The sequence below is a fragment of the Hylobates moloch genome, unplaced genomic scaffold, assembly GCF_009828535.3.
Source record: "Hylobates moloch isolate HMO894 unplaced genomic scaffold, HMol_V3 SCAFFOLD_5, whole genome shotgun sequence".
Taxonomy (NCBI): Eukaryota; Metazoa; Chordata; class Mammalia; order Primates; family Hylobatidae; genus Hylobates; species Hylobates moloch.
The window spans coordinates 14,385,580-14,412,614 of record NW_026652280.1 but is presented as its reverse complement, the minus strand read 5'-3'; positions in this window follow the sequence as shown (position 1 = coordinate 14,412,614).

Sequence of the window (27,035 nt, the reverse complement as noted above, 5' to 3'; positions counted from 1 at the left end):
AAAATTTTTACTAGAGGTAGTCGCTAATTTACCAGAGTTTCATTTTCATTTTCTCAATAAGATTAACTGCCCCGAACTTCCAGTAATTTTATTTATTTTCACATTTTCTCTGGTCCCCAAATACTAAACTCTCTCCTCCTTCACTCCAGCAGACTCGCCTTCTGTCAGCACTTCCTGGGTTAGCCAAAGAGTAATTGTTGACTTATTTCAATACAATCATTCCAAACTGGAAATATTAGCATTTTCCTAATTCATGACATAGATTTATCATTTTACACAACGAAATATGTCTTGCATTCTATTTCTCAATAATTTTTATTATGTGAATTCTGAAGGTAAAATATAACAGAAGTTGAGATTATACAATAAGAGAAATAATTACCTCGCATATGTCTCTAGAGAATATAGAAGAAAGTCAGAGAAACAGAAATGTCTTTGTCGTCAAGATTATTTTTTGTTATTGTTTTTACTTGTGGGAGCAAAAAGTAGCTCCAGAAAAAAGAGAGATCGTTATCAATATTTGAAAATAAGGAGATGAATAATTTTGACAATATTCTTGCATTGATGCAACAATTATATATCAATTTCAAAGGAGTAGTTAGGTACATTCAATTCTCTAACTCTGAGTGTCTTCAGATACAATTTTTTATCTTTATCTCTTATGGTTTCGTCTTTTTTAGAGACTGCTGAGGTGACCATCGGGGATAATATTTGCCTATTTATTTGCATTTTTAAGCCCTGGAAAATTACACAGACATGGCAGACTCTCCCGCAGCTGTGAATTCATGGAAGATTCACGGGTGGGTCCCAGAAACAATGGCAGGAGCCTCAAAGTTAAGGTTGGGTTTTTAAAATGGAAAAGTGAACTACATCCCAATATAACATCAAAATAGATATGTGGAAAATTTAATATTTTTGACTAATTCCCATAAAAAATACTAATGTAGATAGTGCATACTGATGTTATTCTACTTCTCTCTAGCAGTCAGAAGATAACAATTTTGAGGGTGCGCAATATCTTGATGTTTTTCAAATACCACTAAGTGTCTCATAGATAAAAGAAAATGCACGTGTCTCTATTATTAACATAAAATTAATTTTAACCTCCAAAATTATGTTTAACCACCTTTTGTAAATACATTGTAATATCTATGTTGAAGGAAATAATGAACATTTTGCATGGAAATAAGCATGTTTAATTACATTTTCAGCCAAAATGATAAAAATTGCCATTCTTTTTGCCAGTATCTATACTGGAGATTAATTCTGCTTTAAGATTCTATGCTTATATTTTCAAAAGTCATGTTCTACTTTCATAAACTCACTTCTCTACAGTGCACCCATCTTTGCAACTAAAGAGTTCAAAAGGGCAAGGACTAGAGAGAAGAGCTTGCAATTCTCAGATTAAATAACTTTTAATAAACTCAAGGAGGATGCAAAAAGGATATCTGAGGAATTTTTAAAACTCACTGCTTATAATTATTTTTAAATTTCCTGCTAAGTATAATAATCATAAATTTCCTTGAAGTGAAGGCATTTTCTAAGATTCTGCTTATATAAGCAACCACATGGAAACAGAACTGTACAGTGTCACTACTATGGTGACTAAATCTAAAGCTTCTTACTGTGGTTCTGAAGTGGAAATTGGGCTAAAAATGAAGGAATAGCATAAGAAGAGAAAAGTTGTCTTACTCCAGAGAGTTAAAAAAATTAGAAAAAGATATAAAGAATAAGATTTGATAAATGAGAGAAAGTGGGTAAAGTTGACAGTAACACCAAGGAGACCTGAATTTTTACCCAAAATATGTTCAATGACATTAAGTTCAAATGTGAGCCTTAAGGGCAAGCTGTATAAATATGTATCAGATAGGAGAAAGGAACAATTGTAAATATATTACCATGTGAGATTTTAATCATGTAGGATTTTTTGAGGGGGTGAATGTAGCACTAGCATGGATTTTCAGACACACATAAAGCTAAAATGTATATATTTTAAAATTATTTATTATTTTCACTACCTCTAAAACACTTGAGCACCCATACGGTACAAAGCATTTGTGTTTTACAAACAAAAATCTAAAAAAAAAACAAAAAACAAGAAGTGAGCAAATGAGTATGATAGTCAAGGAAAGGCAAATATGTGTGTGTGTGTGTGTGTGTGTGTAGATTTTATATCCTATACATAAAATCTATCTATCTATCTGTCTGTCTATCTATCTATCTATCTATCTATCTATCTATCTATCTATCATCTACTGAAAAACCCAGGGTAGGGGAGTCTATTGAAATTGTGCAGAAAACAGCCCTGCTCTTCCAGGCAGAGCTAATTAAATAAAATTAATGAAAATGAAATAAATTACATCTCATTATATGATTCAATTATTATTACAAATATTTATTAGACTCATCCTATGAGCCAAATACTATATTAAGTATTAGACAAGGATAAATAAAATGTGCACCATTCCTTCAAAGGATATAAAAATCTGTCTTAGGTTACTCAGGCTATATGCATTCATTAGTTTCTTTCCAGGATTTCAATAAAAGCCTCACCCACATTTTTCAAATGTGATGGATTATTGGAAGTTTTACTCTGTTAATCATAGATTTTTTGATAACATTGTTTAAAACTTCAATTTTTATAAATTTGATTTTATCTAAATTAAAGTCTTCCAATTAAATATATTAATTTAGATGGCAAATAGAGAAGTCCATGCTGCTGAAAATAAATTATTTTGTCAAAGGACTTTTCATTTTAACAATGGCATTGAATGATCATGTGCATTTGGAAAAGGGAATATCTTGAATTTATATTTTGTTCCGCTTCTAAAATAAAATTTTCTGAAATACTGTAGTGATGCAGTTTAAACATTGGAATGATGAGATATAGTTTCTAAGACTAATGAGGTTGTAATTTGAGAGAGTTTATGCTTTTAATTACACTTGTTATCTCTTCCATGTCAGACCATAGTTCTTTCAGACTAAGTCAAATTTTTGGTGACCTGATGTTAGTTTATGGTGATACGAGCACTCAGGAAGCAGGGAGAAATACAATCAAACAGTAAAGAATACAGAATATTTTTGCAACACTGGGCTCTCAATGTTGGAAAGCAGGTATATGACACAGATAAACTCAGTTTGTACATCAGATAAGGCAACTCATTCCAGGAAGAAAAAAAAAAAAAGTGTTCTACTCTCCCTAAGAGCCAGAGTTGAATCCAGGACAATCTCCATTTTTTCGAAGCATGCATTTGGCCAAAAACTACTACAAGCCTGTGTGAATAGGGAAGTGTTCATAAATATGTCTTTTGCATACAAGCAAAAGATAAAATTCCAATTTTGAGTGATATTAAGAAAAAACTTTGCAAAGAGTATACGTGACTGGACATGTAATTGTTATTGTAATAACTAATGATTGTTTTTCTAGATCTTTATTTTGCATGCCTCTCTGAAGCAGTGAATGTCACTCACCACCTTCTTAGAACATCTTCCTTCTTTTCCTGGGCAGTACATTTTCCTTGTTTACTTGTATCTTCAGCCTCCCAGACTGGCTGATGATTCTTCAAGTCTGGACTCTGCTATCTTCTGTGCAGTGACATATGTTTTCCTACAGCATTTTTTTTCTTTGTATGACTTTCGTCCTAACTGCTCTACAAATCAGCACTCATGTGTATAGTTTATGTCCATAAAACTACAACAGCAATAAAAACATTAGCAATTCTTACCTGAAGTCACTATTTTCTTTCACTTTTGCCCCTTTTCTCATGACGATCCAGCTCCGAAAACCATGATGCTGCCTAAATCCCACTTTCTCACAACATTCCCTGTCATAATGTATTTAAAACTCTCTCCGAGCCTACCTTCCCACTACCACATCCTGGTAGTGTCTATTATCTCCTTAGTTAGCTAAAATGCTTATCTGGTTCTATTTTATTTACTTTTTTGGAGACAGAGTCTCCCTCCTCTGCCCAGGCTGGAGTGCGGTGGCGCGATCTCAACTCACTGCAACCTCCGCGTCCTGGGTTCAAATGATTCTCCTGCCTCGGCCTCCTGAGTCGCTGGGATTACAGGCACGTGCCATCACACCTGGCTGATTTTTGTGTTTTTAGGAGAGATGGGGTTTCACCATGTTGGCCAGCCTGTTCTGGAACTCTTGACCTCAGGTGATCTGCCTGCCTAGGCCTTCCAGATAACTGGGAACACAAGCATGAGCCGTTGTGCCCAGCCTATTTTGTTTTAATTACCTCTCTTCTTCCAAGCTTTTCTGTTAGTCACTTTCAGAAAAACTTACTTAACATACTATTTGCATCATCTTGCATAAACAATTTGAATTTTACTTATATGAAAATCTAAAAACTAGAATCTTTTATTAGATTTCTTTATTTTAGTCACAGTTATAATCATTGTTAAATAAGTGATTACCAATCATAGGGGCATAGCTATTGAAGCCTAGTATGGGAACCCAATAAATAAATATAAATTTATGATTAACTTTTTAATTTTAAGGAAAATAATGTAGTTGTACATATTTAATATACTAGCCATAGCACAGTAGTTAAAAGAGAGTCTTTAGAGTCAGACAAACCCAGAATTTGTATCATGACTCTGCCCTTACTGACTTCTAAAAGTAGATTAAACCAATAAAATGATTGGTCTAGGGCCTAGCTCAAAGCAATGCTCAATAAACAGAAGGTATGTTATTGGCATCGTTGGCATTCTGGACTTGGGATATGGTGTTCACCTATAAGCCATAATAAATCTTATTGTGATCTTATGTTCTACAATTTTCCCACTTTCTCACTTGTTACTTTTCTATATACTAAAGTGATTGCCCACAAGTGCTTGTTTGTTCCAGAGGTTTATTTTTGAACCAAAAATGCTTTTAATTTCTTTGAATATCTTCTAAATAATGATGAATTATTATTGGACTGTCAGAGTCAAGTGCAAGGATACTACAGCAATGTATCAGAAAAGGGTGCTGAATCATAACATAGGAAGATATTCTGTAAAAGAAAACAGCCCACAAAATCCACCCTATTTGTTAAAACTACATTCAGTACCATTTGTCAGCTTGATTTTCAAATGTTAGTATTTCATTTGTTAATAGAGCATAAATACAAAAAACATTCTCTTAATACTGTTTTTTGTCCTTCCCATATTGAAATATTTCTTAGTCTACACATGTGTAATTTCTGATCTTCAAAGAAACAAACAAACAAAAAGTACCTATGATATACATGGTATTTTCTTAAGAATCTTGAAAACAAAATTCGGTAATAGAAATAATATTAATCAGATTCTGACTATTAAAGTGTTACTAGGAGACAGGACATGGTGGCTCATGCCTGTAATCCGAGCACTTTCGGAGGCTGAGGCGGGAGGATCACGAGGTCAGGAGATGGAGACCATCCTGGCCAACATGGTGAAACTCCGTCTCTACTAAAAATATAAAAATTAGCTGGGTGTGGTGGTGTGCACCTGTAATCCCAGCTACTCGGGAGGCTGAGACAGGAGAATGGCTTGAACCTGGGAGGCGGAGGTTGCATGTTGCAGTGAGCCAAGATCACACCACTGCACTCCAGTCTAGGTGACAGAGCAAGACTCCATCTCAAAAAAAAAGAAAAGAAAAGTGTTACTAGGTTGGTGAGAACTCTATTTTCTATCACATTTTCATCAAATGAAAATACTCATGAAGGTTCTCTGGATATTTCAAACAATTGCCTAATACTTTTAAAATAACAGAAAAGACATTATTTGATAAGCAAAGGAAAATTTATAATCTATATTACTGCCAAATTTTCACCAAATTTGGTATATTTCCATGACATTTTTACATCCTTAGTTTTTAAGGAAACATCCCATATTTGTATTCTTGAGTTAATCATGGTTTTATATTAACCCATCAACTGTATTAGTTGTTTACATACAATAAAATTTTATAAACTTAGATTTAGACAGACTATTTCAAATCAGCTTACTGAACTCCTATTTTTTGTCTCATAAAATTATGATAAATTTTGCTACACAAAAACAATGGCTCCCTCATTAATATTATACATTCAACTCAAACTAGTTGGCCAGCACAGGACATTGTGTACATACAAAACAAATTTTACGAAGCTGAAATTCTCGAGAAAAGGCAAAGGGATCCTGCGCTGCCGAACTCTTACCTTAGTCTACATCACGCTCCACCCATTCATTCTTGATATAGCAAAGTACTTAAAACTATTATCAGAATATCTGATTATTTTCAAAATAAAGAAGCCTCATTCTAAAAACAATAAAAAGTCTAAGTTATTATAAGAGTGCCCAGAAAAATATCATTTGAACCTATTTTAGCAAAATAATCTTGGAAGATTTTTATCCTAAAAAATGAAGAGAGTACATCTAAGGATATAGATAACTGAATTAGCACTCATGCATTATGGCCAGGTATAAAGCATTTCTTAAGCAATAAGTACTTCTTGCTTACCAAATGTAACAGTGAGAACACACAATGGCAGTATCTAGAGAGATTTAAATCTTGCTTTCTCTAGTGCCTTTGGGGCTTAGAGCATTCAGCTTCCATCTGGCAGCCTTTCTTCTCCTTGACTTCTAGTCCTTGTAAAATGCAAAGCAGACACACTAGTCAACAAAAACATTTTACGTTGCTCTTAATGAAGATCACAATTTTACTAGGTTTGTTTAAAAAATGGAACGCTACTAAGTACAGGATATTTAAGCAACACTTGAAAAAAGATACATACATATGCATATCTGTGTGAGATCATGTTATGTACAACAGAAACATATGTATACAAGATCTTATAAACTATACACATGATACATAAGACATGGATCATGTAGCACCCATACATAACAATCTCTTAATTTATTATGTGTAGAAAATGCTTACATTGGCTAATATAGTTAAGGTCACAAGCATAAAATACAGCCATTTTAAAAATTTATCCTAATTTTTATTGAGACTCATGAATGTTTTTAAATGTCCTGGGCAATCATAGATGGTGCCATTCATTTAACGACAAAGATGTTTTATCTTTTGTAGAGATATCTGCTAAGATATAGGTGGGAATAATTTAATTTTCAGTGATGTAAGGAAGTGCAGTGTCTTGATTCTCTATCCCAATGTTTTTCTCATCTTGATTGGATCTCTTTGTGTGCAGCTTGTTTGAGACTAAACCAATCTGTCATTGACTATCAGGCTCCTGCAAACAACTTTGTGGAAGAGTAAAACTTTTGTTAGATTGTTTGTTTCATGAATTTTGCCACAGAAGCTCAGTTTCCTTACATTGTTCTACTAAGCTTTTCTTCTTACATTCTTGAAATGAAAAATTAAACTATTACAGGCATGCTTATAGCTTACCTATTTCTTGCTGTGCATTTACGTATTGTATCATCTAAAATAAATCAGTCTTAATTTGAATATATAACAAGTTGTCTCCATTTTTACATCCAGCTCTTTAAAATGCTTTATTTATATGTGTTCATGTGTTTCTGTACTACCTTACTATACCAGTTTTCAACCCAAACATTGTTTCTCAAAAGTACAAATTGTCCTCTACTTGTTTTATAGTCACTGTTCCTTACCTGAATTGATTATGGAACACAGCTACACATTGAAAGAGCAATATTTGTTACTACCCGAAAGATGAAGATCCACCAGGAGGGATTCTGTGTCAAGATGTTTAAGGTCTAAGCTCTCAAAATAGAAAATAAAAAGGTAACGTGTACCAAGGCTTACCTACTGCGTATCTCGTCAATTCTACATGCTGACTTCCTTTTCAAAAAGTGATAGGTTCTGCCTTTGACCTTTAATACATACTTATTTTTGTACATACATGAAAACATTTAAAACTTAGTTACAGCATTCATCTCTGTTTCTCTAACATCTCATTTCAGAGACAAAAATAGTCCCTGGGCCAGGTGGTCTGATCTCAAAATACATACGGTGTCAGTTCAGGCTCTTCTAGATAGAGATGACAAAATGGGATTAGACACTCAAGAAATATATTGGGGGAAGTGCCTGTGAAAATTGAAGGCAGAGAGATCCAGAGCAGATTCTTCTTACTGAATTTCAGATCTGACTTCTATGCAAGGAGACTGAAAGGATAGAGGACTGGGCAGGAAGAACCTCAGCACAGGGTGGATCTGAGAACATTTCAGCCAACCTGACCGGGAGTCCTCAGGCAAAAGTTGCCCACATGAACACGACTGTGACAACGGGGAAGAAAGGCCGTTAGCACTGTCGCTGACATGCTCTGTTATTGGCTGGCCCAGTGGAAATTTGGTTAAGAATTAAAATCCAAGATGCATCCAAATGTGTAGCAGCTGGGGCCTCTCCATCATCTATGCCCTACAGTAAGTTTTTCTAAGGTGGAGTTGAGGTATTCATGGAGAACCTTCATGTCTGCCTCAGACACAAAATTTTCTTATTTTCTTTCTTTTTTTTTCCATTATTTAAATCCTTACCATAGCATTTCACTGTATTACAAAAGACTCATAGTATAAAACAATTGCTATTTCTAAATGTTTAGTAGAAGAGCTATGTTTCTCTTTATGTATATACTTTTCTCTTTATGTATATACCTAAATGATTGGATCTACTTTTTATGTAAACAGATGTTGCCATCCTGTCGTGCACACAGGAAGACAACTGTACATCTTAAAGCTGATGCCTCAGCTTAATATTCTTCTTAAGAAAGTCAAATCAAGAAACTGTTCCATATAAATAAGGTGAAAGCCAATTTATATTTCTTTTCCTCAAAAATATCTTCAATATCCTTATGGATGACACTAAATAATTCCATTTAACAGTTAAGTTCACCTAATTATATGGGCATATATCTTGAATTTTATATCTTTATAGAACCACTGAGTTGAAGACTTTTCATTCACAGCTAAATCATTTTTATAAATCTGGCCAAGGTTATTTTTACCATAGTGGGGGTAGATTAGTAATTTTTGTTCATAAAATTTTTCATGCCTAAGTTGTGGTATAGGATGTTGAAGCTTTAATCAAATCTATTTTAGAGCAGTAAATATGCTTAAAGCCGTATATTTAAGGGAATTTTTAGAACTGCCTCCAGAAAAACTTGCCATCACCTGCAGAGAATAGGTGTCCCTGTATCCAGGCATGAATTGCACTTTTCTTAAAAAAAAGAGTCAACTTTGAAATCTGTATACTTAGCTCATAAAGTCCATATTTTTTTTTAAAAAGTCACATGTCCTTCTATAACTCAAATAACTGAACTCCCAATAAGTGTGAGAAAGCTTTTTAAAGCTGTTTGCCAGTTGGCTTCTGTAACATGACTAACATCTAACGGGGATAATGTAAAAGATATTTAAACATCATTTTCTCTAATTTAACTAAGCACTATTATTATATATAAATCATATATAAACTGGTGTGATAACCACACCTCAAATCTTAGAGGCTTAATATGTGAAGATTTCTTTTATTCATATCACATTTCCTTGAAGATTAGGGGGTGGATACTGAAGAAAATAAAAATACTTTAACCTCAAATGTATTTCTTTGATATTTTTTGAAAAGGCTTCCACAGGGCCAGCAGACAGACGTGGCCACGCATAGCTATCTTTTGTGGGAAATCTTTGCCTCTGTAGAGAATCTGCGCTAATGCAGCCTGGCCTTCTCATTCCAGGCCTTTCGTGGATCCAGAAGAGAATCTGACCCTTTTGAAAGTCTAAAAAGAAACATTTACCATTTATTCTAAGGGCTGCTACTTTTGAGACTTCATCCATATCACAAGGCCGCCTTTGCTAGCCAAGCCCCTTCCTTTCCCTGTCCCTTAAACTGTCTTGCTACTAAAACCTGTTTTTGTCCATCCTGTGAGCCTGTGTTCTTTCCATAACTTCAAGACGGTATATAAGTTTCTGTACCTTGTTGAGTGTTGGGTCTCCATTCTGAGGCTCCCTTGTATAGACATTAAATAAATGTGTATGCTTTTTCTCCTATTCTTCAATTTGCCTCATGACAGTGATTTTTCAGCTGACCTTTAGGGGGCCGAGAGCCAAGGAAGTACAGACATCGTTGAGTGGGATTGGCCTGGACCACATTTGGTAGCAGGCAAGTTCAACACAATGTCTCATATCACTTCAGGGTTGAGTGAAAACATTTTCACAGAACTATGACCTCTCCTTCATACTTGGCTTTTGTGTAATTTTATTATAGTACGCAGTTACAAAAAAGTGTTTCTTATCCTTTCTCTATCTGTTCTTGAAAGTATTGGACATTGTTTTTCAATTCATGTTTGTAATATCCAATTGTATTAGAATATTTTATTCTATTACACTTCAAATTGCTTTATTTGAGAACAATAACTTTTTTGAAGTAGTGTACATTTTATTTTATTTTATTTTATTTTATTAAGTCGTGGGATACATGTGCAGGACCTACAGGTTTGTTACATAGATAAATGTGTGCCATGGTGGTTTGCTGCATTTATCAACCCATCACCCAGCTATTAAGCCCAGCATGCAGTAGCTATTTTTCCTGATGCTTTCCCTCCCTCTGCCCCGTGACAGGCCCCAGTGTGTGTCATTCCCCTCCCTGTGTCCATCTGTTCTCATTGTTCAGCACCACTTATAAGTGAGAACATTCAGTGTTTGGTCTTCTGTTCCTCCATGAGTTTAGTTTGCTGAGGATAATACTGAGGATAATCCATGTCCCTACAAAGAACATGGTATCATTCCTTTTTATGGCTGAATAGTATTCCATGGTGTGGACCACATTTTCTTTTTCCAGTCTGTCACTGATGGGCATTTGGGTTGACGTCATGTTTTCACTATTGTGAATTGTGCTGCAATGAACATACACATGCATGTATCTTCATAACAGAATAATCTATATTCCTTTGGGTATATACCCAGTAATGAAATTGCTGGGTCAAATGATATTTCTCGGTCCAGGTCTTTGATGAATCATCACATTTGAAAAAAAGCTCAACATCACTGATCATTAGAGAAATGCAAATCAAAACCAAAATGAGATACCATCTCACACTAGTCAGAATGGTGATGATGATGATGATTATTATTATTAACTGTGGAGACAACAGTCTCACTCTATGATCTTGAACTGCTGGCCTTAAACAACTCTCCTGCCCTGGCTTCTCAAAGTGCTGGAATTACAGCTGTGAGCCACCGCACCCTGTGCTGGAATTACAGCTGTGAGCCTCTGCACCCAGTCAAGTACTATATCTTAATCTGAGGATATTGTTTCTGCCTTGCAGTCACCTGGGGAGAGCTAAAGAGGAAGGACACTCTGAAGCAGTGTTGTTCAATAAAGGAGGAGCTGGAAAGAGCTTTTCAGAGCCAGTCATGGTTTCAAACTGGGACCCAGAAGTCCCCAATGCTCTCTACAGCTAATTACACTTTACCTCGGTCAGTGGACTAAGACAACAAGCAAAACGGGATATGTGCTTCCTTTATCCATCGTCATTCCTACTGACCAAGAAAGCTGTAATGTTCCGCCTCAACTGGATTAATCTTCACACAGGATGCTTCCTGACTCTAGGCCCCAACTCCCTCTTTATAGAGCATTTACTCTAGAAAACTTGTATTGTAAACTCTTTATTTGTCCCTTTGAGATGTAAATATGTTTGAAAGCCTCTTTCCTATTTTACAGTGCAGGACTTTCTTTCTGAATGCCCTAGGAGCAATCTCTTTTAAATCAAGAAAGGTAACAGCCTAACTCCCAGTCTCCATGAGAGGGTAGGAGTCTAACTTTGATGGGGAGCAATTAGCAAACACACTCCACTCCAGCTTTTAAAACCTCCTGAACTCCACTCCAGCTTTTAAACTCCCCTGAACTCCACTCCAGCTTTTAAAACCTCCCCAGCTTTTTGTCTCAGCTGAGTTGAGCCCAAACTGAGTTCTGGCTGGGATATTCTCTCTCTTGTAATGTAATTGTATTCAATAAAGTCTTCTTTACATGGTTTGTTTGATTAATTTTATTGTATATGTAGGCAGGCACCACATAATGAGGTTTTAGTCAGCAACAGACTGTATGTAAGACCTTGGTCCCACAGGATTATAATGGAGCTGAAAAATTCCTATCACCTAGTAACATTGGAGCCTTCTTTAAACCATAGGGCTGTGAATTATTTATATATTTGTGTTGCTGTTGGTGTGAACAAACCTACTGCACTGTCAGTCCTATAAAAGTATAGCACATACAATTACGTACAGTAGGTAATACTTATTAATGGTAGGTAATAAGTTACTATGTTATTGGTTGGTGTACTTACCGTACTATATCTTAATCTTTATTTTAGACTCTACTCTTTCTACTTATCAAAAATGAAAACAAAGTCGACTGTAAAACAGCTCCAGGCAGGTCCTTCAGGAGATATACAGAAGAAGGCGTTGTTATCGTAGGGGATGACAATTTCCATGTGTGTTATTGACCCTTCTGAAGACCTTCCAGTCGGACAAAATGTGGAGCTTGGAGACAGTGATATTGATAATCCTGACCCTATGTAGCCTTAGACTAACGTGTGTGTGTGTTTTAGTTTTTAACCAAAAAAAAATTAAAAAGTAAAAAAAAATAATAATTCAAATGTTTAAAAATGAAAAAAGTTTGTAGAATAAAGATGTAAAGAAAAATTATATTTGTACACCTGTGCACTGCATTTGTGTTTTAAGCTAAATGTTATTATAAGACTCAAATTTTTTTAAAAAAGCTTATAAAGTGAAAAAGTCACAGTGAACTCAAGTTAATTTATTATTGGAGAAAAAATATTGTTATACACTTAGTGTAGCTTAAGTGTACAGTGTTTACAGTACTACCGTACAGTAACGTACAGTTATGTACTTGACGTTCACATTCACTCACTCACTGACTTGCCCAGAGCCACTTTCAGTCCTGCAAGCTCCATTTATAGTAACTGCCTGTACAGGTGCACCATTTTTTATCTTTTATATGATGTTCTTACTATACTTGTTCTATATTTAGAACACTTAGATAAATAGATACCACTGTGTTAGAACTGACCACATTATTTAGTACAGTAACATGCTGTACAGGTTTGTAGCCTAGGAGTTCTAGGCTGTACCATATAGCCTCGATGTGTAGTGGGCTGTACTATGTAGTTTTGCAATAAGTACACTCCATGATATTTGCACAGTGACAATTTTGCCTAAAGACACATTTCTGAGAAATTCTTCCTGTTGTTAAGTGGTGCATGACTATATTTAAAGGGTAAACATGGTGTTTTGATATACATATAAATAGTGAAATGATTACTATAGTCAAGTAGATTAACATTTCCATTATCTCACATAGTTACTCTTTTCTAAAATTTAAAATTATATTACAGAAATGTTTTAACCAAAATGGTATGGTACTAATAAAAATGGATACATAAACCAATGAAACTAAATAGAAACCAGCTAATTTTTGACAAGGGCACTAAGAGGACACAATGGGGAAAGGATAGTCTCTTCAATAAATGGTGCTCAGAAAACTGGATTTCTACCTACAAAGAAATGAAATTGGACTCTTACCTCACACCATACACAAAAGTTAACTCAAAATGGATCAAAGTCTAAACAAAATACTTTTGATGCTTAATTTTGTTCAGTGCAATTTTTGCTCTGACACTAGTTTTGTTTTCTATCCATTCAAAATTTCCCAGTATGCACATTGAACAAGATTGCTGGTTAATGTCAAGTGTTTTAATAAAGTTTAATTTCAGGTGCAAGGTGAATAGGTATTACTCATAAAAGTAGCATACTTGGCTGGGTGCGGTGGCTCATGCCTGTAATCCCAGCACTTTGGGAGGCCGAGGCAGGCAGATCACCTGAGGTCGGGAGTTCCAGACTAGCCTGACCAAAATGGAGGAACCCCGTCTCTTCTAAAAATAAAAAATTAGCCAGGCATGGTAGTGCATGCCTGTAATCCCAACTACTCAGGAGGCTGAGGCAGGAGAATCGCTTGAACCCAGGAGGCAGAGGTTGTGGTGAGCCAAGATCACTCCATTGCACTCCAGCCTGGGCAACAAGAGTGAAACTCCGTGTCAAAAAAAAAAAAAAGTGGCATACTTGTCTCATAAATATATACCTGTGTTAGTGCTTTATTATTCATTTATCATTACCTGATACTTCTCATTTATTTTCACATATTTAAAAGACATGGACTGGTTTCAGAGCCATTACATTTAAACTGGAAGTTTAATTCAATTCATTGCTCATTGAATTCATCATCTTATTTTTTTCTATTGATAGTCCCTTCTCTCTCTTTTCTTTCTTTTTCTAGACAGTAATTAAAGGTATAAACCTCGTTTAGTGATAACCTTTAAAGTTTTTATTCATAGCAAAAATAAAATTGTCCCCAAAAAGTGAGAAATGAAAAAGGTAAAATGTAGAGTTAAAGAGACTACAGTACAAAAGTTAAAAGATCAGACAAATTCACACAATGCATAGTGCTAAAGGAGACACTTTTATTTGGAACTTATGACATTGTAATTCTTGTAAATCTACCAAACTGGACAACATAGATAGAATATAATAAGCGATTAACTAAAATGTGTAAATCCGAATTTAAGAGTATTAGAAAATGAAGTAAGCATTACGTTTATTTAACTGATTAGAGGTTAAGAAAAACACCCCTACTGGATCAATGTTATTTGTTTTTTAGCTGACTTGACTATTTTTGAGACTTATTTTTCAATGTATAATGTAGGAAAGAATGCCTCTTCCAAAGCTATGGGAAGCTGTCTGCCCAGACCTACATATTCTAAAGAGAGAAAATAAAGAAAGCTCAGGAATTATTCAAAATGAGCCAATTCCTGTTTCTGAATCCTCTGGGTCCTCTCCAAAGAATTGACTTTTTACATTTTTTATTTAATAGATAACAGTTTTGACAATTGCAAACTGATGAACAAGCAGAGAGCCTATGGTAGGCCTGAGTTTTGTGGAATTATTAAATCACTTCTGGTCTTTTGGTTATTGCAGATTTATTTGTGCAAGGAGATTGTTTGTGAATGAAAGCCTGAACTTCGTGTACATGCAAATTATCAGGTTCCCAGGTGCTGGTATTAACTGAGCATGCAAACTTAATTGCTTACAATGTTAGAAATTTCAGACTAGGAACTCAGTTGGGTGAAACAGCATTTAGTTTATAGTAAAGCATATAATCATTACACCTTACCTTGTTTCTGCTATATCTAATGACTGCCAATTTTTTTTTTTTTTTTTTTTTTTTTTGAGATGGAGTCTCGCTCTGTGGCCCAGGCTGGAGTGCAGTGGCGAGATCTCGGCTCACTGCAAGCTCCGCCTCCCGGGTTCACACCATTCTCCTGCCTCAGCCTCCAAAGTAGCTGGGACTACAGGCGCCCGCCACCACACCCGGCTAATTTTTTTGTATTTTTAGTAGAGACGGGGTTTCACCGTGTTAGCCAGGATGGTCTCGATCTCCTGATCTCGTGATCCGCCCGTCTCGGCCTCCCAAAGTGCTGGGATTACAGGCTTGAGCCACCACGCCCGGCCATGACTGCCAATTTTTAATTGGCAAGAATCGGTTTAAAATTTGTAACTTCAGATTGTGGTATGTGGACTCTTCAAGTCATAAGACAACACATTATAACCATAGACTTATGATCTGAGTCTTTGTGTTCAGATTTTTTTCAGTAGTCAAACTGCAATAGAATTTAAAAACAAACAAAGTAATAGAATTAAACCGGATCGGACTCCTAGATATTTAAATTGAATCTTAGTCTTTATATTTAATTATTCATTACATTTAAAATTATTACTAGAAGGGAACCAAATTCAGACAGCAATGAATAGGGTACCAGACATTTCAGTTTGAAAATATTTATAGTTGTTCAAACTGTATACTCTATTTTTAATTTATTATTATTTTATTCATTAATTTAATGAATTAAATTACAGTCTCATTCTGTCTCCCTGACTGGAGTACAATGGCATGATCTCGGCTCACTGCAATCTCCACCTCCCTGGTTCAAGCGATCCTCATGCATCACTCCTGAGTAGTTGGGACTACAGGTGTGCACCACCACACTTGGCTAATTTTGGTATTTTTAGTAGATACAGGGTTTTGCCCTATTGGTCAGGTTGGTCTTGAACTCCTGGGCTCAAGCAATCTGCCTGTCTTGGCCTCCCAAAGTGCTGGGATTACAGGTGTGAGCCATCATGCCCAGCCTCAAACTATATATTCTAAATGGACACAAAGTCACTTATTCTTTTCTTAGGCTGGAATAAATTAAGTGCAGAAAAAGTGGAATGACTGTGCCACACTTATCTGTCTCCTCATCTAACATATTAGTTTGCATTTAATAACAAAAGTAAAGGATCAGTGATGGAATTCTCCCCGCTATTTCAGTATAACATTTTATCCTTTGTGGTGCTGAATCAGACAGTGGAATTGTTATATGGTTTCTCTGTCTTAGAAAATGAACTATACCAAACCATTACAGCTAAGTTTATCTATAAATGTAGAAATTTCATTCATTACTACCCAGCTGTGTTTGCTTAGCCAAGTGATAATAATGGATTACACTGGAATGCAAAAAACAATGGCAATATGGATTGGCTAGGAAAGCAGTAAGCTAGTAAAGGACACACTGGAATCCAATTTGAAGTTTTTAGCCTCAATTAAAATGTCCGGGAAGTAGCAGAGCAAATGCATCAAGCTGGGATGAAGTAATCTAAACCATATCAACTCTTTAAAGTATGTCAGAGTTCTGCCAAACTTAAGAAACAAAATTATTGACAATAATGGACCTTTGGACACAGTAGACTCATTCATTCTTTTGTTTTAAAACACGTTTTTATTTGTTAAGTTTCTCATATATCTCAAGCAGTGTGTTATCTCTGAAAATATATAACATTTTTACATCCGTGCAATGATCTGTGGCAAAGATCAAGCTTTATCTTTATTTTATTAAAACAAGTCTGTCCCACAGCAGGTAGCCTGACTACATTTTTTTTCATAGAAAACTGCACCATTCAGAGCTAATTGCAAAGTGCCTAGAGTAATCAGGTAAGTTTTTCATCGATTACTTCCACCTTGCTGCAATTAGACACCAAATCATCAGATTGCTAATGAATCTTCAGAGAAACAATAAAGCAAATACTCTTTTGATGAATTCATAGAAAAATTTGGTAGCTCAGGTAAGGATTAATAGCATTACAGTATAGTAGAATCTACTCTCATTATTTCAGGTTATTAATTGGTCTACACAGAATGCCAGAAAATTCATCTTTGAGTTAAGAAATGCAAAGAATATGAGATATTTAATTGGAAAACTAAATGGGAGTAAGTGACATTAAACCATCTTTTTATCCTTGTTTTTTCTTATCTACGCTTGCAGATAGTAGGGTGCCTTCATCATTATGCCTCTGTGAATAACTAGTGTAGAATCATCTTGCCATTTGAATAGCAATCTGCTTTGAGTTCTATTGTTTTCTATCCTGACAATGCACCATCTTCTCAATGAGAGGCTAACATGTGAGCCCATTCCCAAACTTGTGTGGCACAATATAACAGAAGCCACCTAAGGGAAAGTCTGGCAGTGACCTCACCTTTGTGGGTTTGCTTTGAGGTCAATGGGGGCACTTTCTATTTTGATGCTGCGTTTTATCCAAAGTGACATTTGCCTTGAGCTTTTCACTGCTAATGCTGATACTGCTGGGGTTATGTCCAGACAGAATGGGACATGGCCTTTTGGGACAATATTTCCTCCAGAGGAAGTTCAGTTTCAATTAAACAAAGAAAAATGAAATGCTGATATAAATCAGAAGTGCCATAAATGTTCAGGTTTTGGAGGCATGTTAAGAAATTTTTATTGTTTTTTAATTCTTCCACTTTCAATGCTTTAACATGAAGGAACAAATCTGATTTCATTTTGAGGAATTTATATAAAACATTATTCATTCATTTATTCATTCATTCATGTGTTGTTTTTCGGGCACCTATTGTGTATAAAGCCAGCCATAGAACAAGTTATAAACATGCTTTAAGAGGAGCCTATAATCCAGTGTGTTAAATAAATCTGATCCCCTAAAATTACATATATTCTAACAGTATTTCAAGTATTATGATGCTTCAAAGCATTAAAAAGATTAGGAAAGTTTTTGTAAGGAAGGTACAATTTGAACATAACTTTGATTCACAGTATTTTCATACTGGTGGTAGAATTTAAAGCAATCCACCTGAACAAATAAGGGCAGCACAGACGGAATCATGAAGGCTCACAAGATATTTGTAAATATGGGAGACATTCTAATTTAGAATAAACTCCTTTAAATCTTTCATATAAGCATAAAATAAGGCATCAAAGGCATATGGAGGCCTCCCACTTTTCCATATATTAATGTCAGCCACCTATATGAAAATCATCCCATGCCTATCTATAACCATATAGAAAAACCATGAGAATAAATGGATATCACCTAATGCGTGTTTGGGGAATAACTAGAATGCAGGGAAGATGATATAACCAGGTGGGTAGCTATATCAAGAGGGCCAGAAGAACTGGCCTTGGACCATACCCCACTGCTGGGATTTGGGTGGAATGCAGAGTCAAGGGAATCCTAACACTGGAATAATTCAGATACTCAGATAACATCAGGAAGAGACTCTTCCTAAATATACGACTATTTAGAACTTGATAAAGATTTAGCTGATCTGAGCCAGGATATGAAAAGGGGAGGATGTTGAAATGTGCAGACATAAGCAATGGCAGTATTGCAAAATTTTCACTTGTAGAAGGAAATTGGAAGCATTTTGGAAAGCAGTATCTCTTAGATGAAGTTTCCAGTAATGAAGGACAGAGAAGAAAAAAATGGCTGGTGATTAAGCTTTACGGAAACAGTATGATATCTAACTATATGTAATGTAACGTAGAAAACATTATACATATATAGGTATATAGGAATCAAATTGTAAAAAATAGACAATGTACACTTGCACACACACACTCACCTCGGTGGGCACTTCAACATTGTACCATGGCGTGATGACACAGGGCTCCACTCCCCAAAGGCTTTTTTAGCTGTTATTTCACTTGTCTGCTTCGGATGCATTTGCCACAAATAGATCACTGGGCACAGGAGCACTGAGACACATCCTATGATTCCCTATGACTCCAGACATATTCCTTTCTTTTCCCCATGTTGTTGTAGCAACCTTAGCTTCTCATGATAATTAGGGTTGAATACCTTCAAAAATGAGAGTAACTCCTTTTGTTGCCTGCCGGCCCAATGGCTTGAGGAACTCAAAGTGCCCAGGTGACAGTGTCTGGTTCAATGCAACAATGATTCTGTCAATTAGTATAAGCATCACCTTTTCCCATCTAAAAGCAGAAACCTTTCACCCAGTATAGCCTACATTTATGGGGACAAGAAATACAGGGCCAAAGTGAGTCACTAGAAAGTATTAATGAATGGGATCTGCCCTGTCCACTTTCTATACCTTGGTTTTATATATGAGACATAACAGCATGTATCAGCCACTGGTTCAGTAGAACGCATCATGGGGAACAACTTTCCCACAACCCAAGGTGATATCCTCAAATTGGCATCTTCAGTTGACTTACCAAGTGGTTCCACTTTGCAATCAGGCCAAGTTCAGCGGGGTAGTGGAGATGCATGGAATGGCCAATGAATCTTTTTTTTTTTTTTTTTCTGAGATGGTGTCTCACTCTGTCCCCCAGGCTGGAGTGCAGTGGCGCAATCTCAGCTCACTGCAATCTCTGCCACCCGGGATTAAGCACTTCTCCTGCCTCAGCCTCCTGAGCAGCTAGGATTACAGGCATGTGCCACCACACCTGGCTAATTTTTGTGTTTTTAGTAGAGATGGGGTTTCATCATATTGGCCAGGCTGGTCTCAAACTCCTGACCTCATGATCCATCTGCCTCGGCCTCCCAAAGTGCTGGGATTACAGGCGTGAGCCACCATGCCCAGCCAGCCAATGAATCTTATAGTTTAAACTCCCAGTCACACCTGTCTTGCCATAAAATGAATACCCAGGTATAAAGCAATATTATTTGGTATACTATGTTGAAAGCTGAAGATAGAGCTTTTGGAGTCACCATAGGCAAAGAAGGCAAGTCCATACCCAGAGTAAGTTTCAATTCCATTGAGAATAAGTTAATGTTTATCCTTTTATGGAAGAAAGAGTCTTACATAAACAATCTGCCATCAAGCTGACTGATGGAAACAGTGACCTTACGCTCCAGCACTGTGAATCATAGTAAACAGAAAGAGATAAACTTTTGTTTCTTTATTTCCTTTTTTAAAAAAAAACAGAAAAGTTGGGGGTTAGGGGTCTAGGGGAGGGAGGGATAACATTAGTAGAAATACCTAATGTAGAGGATGGGTTGATGGGTGCAGCAAACCACCATGGAACGTGTATACCTATGTAACAAACCTGGACATTCTGCACATGTATCCCAGAAGTTAAGCATAAAAAAAAAAAAAAAATGGACTGGAGGCTGAGGCAGGAGAATGCCGTGAACCCGGGAGGCAGAGCTTGCCGTGAGCCAAGATCGTGTCACCACACTCCGGCCTGGGCAACAGAGTGAGACAAGGTCTTAAAAAAAAAAAAAAAAAAAAAAAAGCAAAGCTAAATGATTTTCTACTGCTTATATTTAAACTAAATTGAACTGAAGCTTATTACTTGTTTTTGACAACACGCAGAATGCTGCAAGTAGCAACCACTGTATTTCAACCTCTAAACATTTTCTGCAATTTTTCTAAAGCTCCATCCTCAATTAGTACATGCTCTCTGTCCCAAGAGATTCAACAGAAGATGGTTCAATCAAATGGTTTGCTAGTCTATAATGGAGATTTAAAACTTAACTTCTCTTTATCTTTATCCCAGTCAGTTTCACATAATCAGGCCTGTCTTTTGTAACAAACCACTTCTGGGAGCCAATGTGAGTATTACTGATGAATTTTTAGTTAGAAGTTTCCAAGTAAAGTTTATAGATTAAGAAAGGAGTTCATTAGCTCTTACAAAAGTAAAGTCCAAGATATGTCTCTGACTTCAGACATGATTAGAAACCATGGCTTCCTTCCATTATACTGCCAGGATAGTAGCTCGCTCTCTCTCTCTTAGTTCGTTCTTTCTCTGTATTTGCTTCCTTCCCAGTAGTGGAATGTGGTGGCTAAGATAGGCACCAGTGATTTTCTAGGCATATTTCTCAGACCTAGACATCAGAGCAAGAGCAGAGATAAAGGGAAAGAGAGAAAAAAAGGGGAGAGAAAGAGATATTTTCTGATAAAAGATCCAGGGAACAATAATTGCCCTGGCTTGAGGCATAAGCCATTTCAGAAAAAAAAAAACGTGCTATAACCAACTGATAGGATCACTTATATTGTCCAGGCCTGGACTGCACACCCACCACTGGACCATATAGACTGCAAATAAGCTACTGAGCAGAGAAACACATCTAACAACAACAGGAGTTAAACAGATAAAGAATGTGGGGAAGAGATTCCAAGCAGCTGGTCTTGTACACGCAAAAGTTCCTGTGGAAAAGGGAGCTTTACTAGCCGAATGTGTGTATAGTAGATAGAGACCAACGTTAAAAGTGTCAGAAAATAAAAGAATATACACGCAAGATCTACACGGTATCATTAGGAATTATATATACCCTATATCCTAAGAACAATGAGAATGCATTCTAAGTGTTTTTTCTTTAATAGGAAAAGTGAGTTCACATTTGCATTTTGAAAAGTTTACTCTGTAGCATGGAGGGCAAAAATGTTGCAGGCATTTCTACTTGCTGGCTACCACCTGGTGCCATGGGAGGAAGCCACTGAGTTGTACTGCAGTACTAACCCAGCTTCTAACCTCGTTATGCTTTCTACAGGCCTGGCAATGCTTTTCTGATTTTTCATTTTGTATTCCTCCCAGATTAGGATTCATATTTCCTCTCCCTGTTGGTCTTGGACCACCCTGGCTGAGCATTTGCCCAAGCTAGGCTGAACGTCAAGGATCCCTCATCTGAGTGGTGCCCCTGTGGGCAATGACCCCTAATCTCATTCTCTGCATACAAGAAGGAGCTGAACAAAAACTGGGAGAGCTGACATGGAAATCGAAGATCTTTCTCTGACTAACTTTAAATCATATTTGTGTGTCCTGAAAGCTGTCTGGGAAGTGAAATCAACAGGAGGTAAGCTGAGGTAGGGAGGACCAGAGGACATACGGACAGGACATTATTTAACATATTCAAATTCTGATTGAAAGGATGGTAAAACTAAACATTTGGACAATTTCTATCTCATCTTATTATGTCTCTCCCTTTCTCCCTCCTGCTCTACCTACTTTCTGTCTCTGAGTTTGCCTTTATTCTCCTAGGATTATCTAGTCTAGACATGGGTTCATAGGCTCAGTGAGATATTTTCAATATCTTAGGCATTTGTACTTTGTTTTCTCTTCTCTTTACTCTCTACTTATTCATTTCTAATCTTTTCTGCTTATGCCTTCTCAAAAAGCCAAAAAATAATGCAATTTGAATATTCTTGCCTCTTAAAGTACATATTATACCATGTGCTTTGGAAGTATATGTAAAATAATGTAGCTTATGTTGATGAGGTCATTATTGCAACTACGGTTTCTGAGTATCTCTATGGCAAGACTCTGTGATGAGTGTATTATACAATATCTAAATGGTCTCTTCTACAAAATTAGTCAACTAAATACTAGAAAGTTATTCCAACTAGATTTAATATAAATTTATGAGCATTTTATTAATACAGAAAGTAATACAAGCTGATGAAATTAATGTATATATTAAAGTTCAGGACCTATGACAAGTAAAATAACCATAGGTCATGTCAGCAAATATTTTCACAGACACACACTCATACATATATTTTTAATTTACCACATGTGTCTCTTCCTAAACATCTATAGTGCTTGAGAGATCAAGTCTACAATGGTAGGATTACTTATTACCCCAAAGTGCTCTTCCTGAGAGCTAATGGCTTGTACACGTCCTGATGATGTGGCACTGAAACTGAGAGAGATTTGGCTGGTCTAGCACATTTGTTCAGCCTCCTTGTCAGCTTTTAGGTTATTTTATTCTATAAGTGTCACATTCTTGTTTAAATAATTCATTTTGCCAGTAGCTTCAGGTTGGTTGTGTAAAAAAAATGTTGTGCAAGTATAAATTTTGAAATTATATAGCACCTATGAATAAGCAAACTATAGTGTAGACCAATTCAAGAAACTATTTATCAGAAAGACATACAGTGAATGTTCATTGTTTGTTTATGTTTCATATTAGGCGGAATAGTTCACCCATTGCTTCCTATACGAAATGAGAACACCTTGCCAGTCTTTGTAGAATGATAGTCCCTTTTCAAGTTTTCATTTTTCCTGGAAAAAGAAAAAAGCAGGTTAAGAGAATATAAAGATTTAAAAGGTGAAAGCCATTTATTCTGACTTCTGATTTTATTCTAATATATATTATCGAATATATAGTTATTCATCAACTGCATAAGAAAGAATATATCAAAGAGATTGGATACTTGATCCCCCAAAAGTTTTCCCAATACAAAATTTAAATGATTTATTTAGTATTTTTTCTGTGCTTTTTAAAATAATCTTGAGTAGAATGAGTAATACTTTAATATATTATTTAATAATCTGAATATAGTTAGAGAAATCTTAGAGAACATACTTAAAAAATTAAATTATATGAGTACATGTGAGTTGGTCTTTTTTTACGTACACAAATATATTCTTTATTACCATATTCAAATAAAAAATATAAATATAATTTATGTATGGATATAATGTGCTAAAATGATGAACAAGAACGTCTCCCAAAGATACATAACCTTCACATTTCAGAGTGAAAGGACTGTCCAAAGGATTTCATCGTCCAAATAACTTAGTGATTTCTTCAGAAAAAAAATGCCTACTTTTTATGAAAAATTAAAAGAAAAGGTAAATTGTGCTTTATTTAAGTCTCAAATTTTGTGATTTTTTTGCCTCTGTGTTGTTTCTCCCACATTCAGAATAATCATGTTTTGTACTAATGGAGTAACATATGCCGACTTCGGTGATATCCCAGGAATGTGGCATTATTTGCATGTGTGTGTGTGTGTGTGTGTGTGTTTTCTGATATCTTAATGTGCCTATAACATGATTAAAAAAAAACTTCTATTTCTTTATTTTCCAAATGTTTAGAAGTTTCATCATTGGAGTTTTTAATCAATAGTAATCTTTCATATGCGATAAAATGTGTTTGCAAACCTAAGAAGGGTTGTATTTCAGTGATACCGTTTCTTCCAGTTCTTCCGATCTTTACAAAGCCATGTTCTGCCTGGGCAGTACGGGCTCTGCTGCAGGCTCTCCAGTGTTGTGGCCACACAGTGTTTTGCCAGGACAATGTCACTAAGCCCCCAGGTTCAGTGTGAAAAATGGGGACACTCTTACTCATCCCCTCACTGTGTTGGAAGGTATTGTTTCAACATGTTTTACTCTCTCTAAGCTTTCCACAAGCCTATAAATAATCTTAACTACAATTATTATTAGCCTAAATTATCTTTCCTAGTACCTAAGGACTAAAACAATGTGATACTTCAGCTTAGTTGGACATCCGTTGTTCTACAAATCTTGTCTCAGGAGGTGAAACAAGCCTCATAGTTTTGTTTTATCATGTTTTGTTTGCTTGTTTGTTGTTCATTTTCTTTGCTCCTGGTAAATGAAGCTAATAATAGCTGCCAACAAGATTATTTTAAAGTCAAATGATATAGTATAATTTTTTTAAAAATCTCCTTCTCCTATGGTTAATGTGCTAAGAAAACATCTTCAGTCTATAGCCCCTTAGAAAAGTCAGGAATCAAAGTTAGTCTTACAAGCAAGGGACAGCTTAGAACCATCCACCTAAGTAGAAGACGGGGTGTGCCAACCCCCAGGGCCATAGCCCCCCATGGGAAAAATAGAACTTGCCTGCCAAAAATTTGTAAAAATAAAGAATGAAAGAAAAAAAGTTAATACTTAAATTGTAACGTGTCATGCTGATATGAAATAATGCCATTACCACCACGACTTCGGTTAATATTTAGCACTTGATACGTGTTGTTCTACCTATAATAATTTTATGTTCCAATAAATTGGCAAACATGACCCTCCTATTATGTCTTGTCTTTTTCTACTTCTTCTGGTAATTTGTTTTTCTTTATATGTTTTTATTCTGGAAAGTTCACTGTTTGTCTCCCTGCAAGTTATATACTCTGAAGGCTAGAATTATTTTTGTGTAAAACCTACATTGGTTTTATTTGCATCCAGTTCCTAGATGTGTAATATCTGTTCACCGATCAAATATAATTACAATAGGCAAACCTGGAATTTACACACCTGGAAAGGTCACTTGAGTGAGTTCCAAAGCATCACACATTTACCTAATATCATTTTAATACTGTCAAGAAGGCAAGGACCTATTGCAGTAGTTTAATTTATGCAGTTTGTATAATATTAACACTCTTAGTTATTTTCTATGAATGGTGTGAACATAAGCTCATAAAACAATGACACAAATTAAGGTTACGGAACATTTGCACCCTTTATGCCTGAAGGCATATTATCAAAACCTGTTTGGTGGTGACAGCTTGCCCTGCCCTTACCAGTGCTTGGTGCCCTGCTTATAAACAGTGGGGGCTTTAATTGAAGAGACATGTTCTTCTCCCTGTTAGAGCACTATCGTTTCACATCACAGTTACAACCAGTGACATGCACAGAGGTCTGTGCTCAAGATTTTTGACATGAAACATCAATCATTATTCCATCAGAGATCGTATATACGCTATTAATCACTGAGCAAAATCATAACGTTTTACAAAATGAATCAAATGAAGTTTTCAACAAATGCCATGCTAAGACCTTGTTTTCATAAAGATATTTGACTGTTATATTTTACCACTTATATTTTACCAAAAACACTGTTGTGTTTTTGTGTTGTATATATCTGTGTGCTTTGATTTGTGAAGATATATGTCTATACAATCCAATTGGGACACACAGAAGGAATCATACAGTGATTCATATAATCGAAATATAAATATACTTTAATTTGCCATGGAAATAGGAGGAAGCAGACAATATTAATACAAGTAAAATTGGAAGTCCCAATGAATGCACCAAGTGAGATAAAAAATAACTGACATCATCACCAGAGTAATGAGTTGTGCATATGCCATGTGGTTGCTTCTTCTTAAAGAGGTGCAACATGGCAATTGGTCTAGCTACTGATTCATGCTGATGAGGTTCTTAGCAGAATTGTATCTATGGTGAGACTTTCTGTTTAACTTAAAAATCAGGCTCACGCCTGTAATCCCAGCACTTTGGGAGGCCGAGACGGGCGGATCACCTGAGGTCAGGAATTCAAGACCAGTCTGGCCTGCATGGAGAAACCCCATCTCTACTAAAAAATACAAAAATTAGCAGGGCATGGTGGTGGGCACCTGTAATCTCAGCTACTCTGGAGGCTGAGGCAGGGAGAATTGCTTGAACCCTGGAGGCAGAGGCTGCAGTGAGCTGAGATCGTGCCACTGTACTCCAGCTTGGGCGACAGATCTAAATATATATTACACACACACACACACACACACACACACACAGAATGTTGAGTCATGTATACGAATGTATATAAAGATTAGGAGAGGAAGAAATTCACTTGTCTCTCTCTCTGTGATCACACACTGCTCATTCCTTATGTGTCGTGTACAAAAGGTCAAAACATATCTCAGAAGTAACCTTTGCATTTTTTACAGGATAGAATTTTCTGGCAACTGGGCAGCAAAAATCTATTGCATTGTCATTGCCAATGGCACACAGAGGTATTGCCTTACATTGGGGCAAGGACAAAAACTCAGTGATACTTCTGTCTCATTCCAGAAATGTGTTCTTGTTTGGATAATTCCAGTGGAGAAGTTTCTAATCAGAAATACTTTAATTTTTAATGCAGGCAACTTAAAGACACTGCAAGGGCCCACATGATAAATGTTCCCTCTTAGTGAAATGTATAAT